The sequence below is a fragment of the Bos grunniens genome, chromosome 14 (genome assembly GCF_055505025.1).
Source record: "Bos grunniens cultivar Pamir isolate PY7600 chromosome 14, Bosgru_T2T1.0, whole genome shotgun sequence".
Taxonomy (NCBI): domain Eukaryota; kingdom Metazoa; phylum Chordata; class Mammalia; order Artiodactyla; family Bovidae; genus Bos; species Bos grunniens.
The window spans coordinates 28,871,252-28,872,780 of record NC_141178.1 but is presented as its reverse complement, the minus strand read 5'-3'; positions in this window follow the sequence as shown (position 1 = coordinate 28,872,780).

The window sequence follows — 1,529 nt, the reverse complement described above, 5'->3', positions numbered from 1 at the left end:
GATATAAAGAGTAATAGAATGAGGATAGCTCAGTGAGGAAATTCAGTGGAGAAAAGAGGCTGAAATAAGGATTGCTCAGTGAGGAAATTCAGTGGAGAAAAGAGGCTGAATAATTCAGCCAGAAGGTAAGAGAAAGAACGACATGGTGAGACCAAGTTTCAGTGAACAAGGCCCGCACTTTATTTTCCAAAGTAGTTTTTATACCTTAAGTTATGCATAGAGGATAATGGGGGAAGGGGTAGAGTCTTGCAGCAAACCAGGCTTTCTTCCTGCAAACTTATCATATGCAAAAGCTTAGGTGATTTGCATCATCTTCTGGCCCGGAGGCCTGTTAACATTTTAAGACCCTTTCTTCAGAAAACTTATTTTTCTCTAAAGGTGATTGGTCAGGAGCCACCCTCCAAAAGCATTAGATAAAGTTGCATTCCTACAGAGCAAAGGTGTGGTGGGCTATAACAAGAAAAAGAATTAACAGGTTACAAACACTAAAGCTACTACTTACACCAATTATATTAATCAATACACTGCCAGGGACACAGCAGGTAAGGGATATGGAAACTTAGCAGCAAACATTGGCCCAACAAGTGAAAATCCCTTCACCAATACAATTTCTAATCAATCTTTTAACTACTCAAAAGAATCTGTATTTAGACAGTTTAGAACATCTCCTGCCTCTCACAGTTGGGAGGCTCTGAACAATCACATGTGGCCGGAAAAACCTATTCAGGCAGGCTAGAGGATTTCCAAAGGAGTTTGTAGGTTAAACACTGTCACACCCAGGAATTATTAACTGGAGCTGTAAGCTAACTTTTTTTTCAGAGAGGTAGTGGGGGACAGCCCCCCCGTAAAGTCAGAGGTGTAGGTGAAAGCACAAAGCAGAAAGTAGGCAGACTCTGGTTTTGGGGGTATATGCTCGAGAATTTCCAGGGGGACTCCTGAAGCTCCTTCCCGCCTTTGCGTATGCCGAGCCTCCTTCCTCATGACCTTTGTCATGGGCGGAGTTCCTCACGCTGGCTACCGGCAGTGATAGAATTCCAGTTGAGCTATTCCAGATCCTGAAAGATGATGCTGTGGAAAGTGCTGCACTCAATATGCAATATGCACTCAATATGCAATATGCCGGCTCCCGGCAATTCTGCATTCAATATTCTTCCATTTAAGTAAATATTTTTCTTTTTAAACAATAATAGAGCAGAAGGAAACTTTTGGAGGTTATGGATATGTTTATAGCATAGATTACGGTGACAGTTTCAAGACTGTATATTATCTCCACACTCATCAAATTGTACACGTTATATATGGAGACATTTTGTATGCCAATCATACCTTAATCGGAGAAGGCAATGGCAGCCCACTCCAGTACTCTTGCCTGGAAAATCCCATGGATGGAGGAGCCTGGTAGGCTGCAGTCCATGAGATCGTGAAGAGTCGGACACAACTGAGCGACTTCACTTTCACTTTTCACTTTCATGCATTGGAGAAGGAAATGGCAGCCCACTCCAGTGTTCTTGCCTGGAGAATCCCAGGGA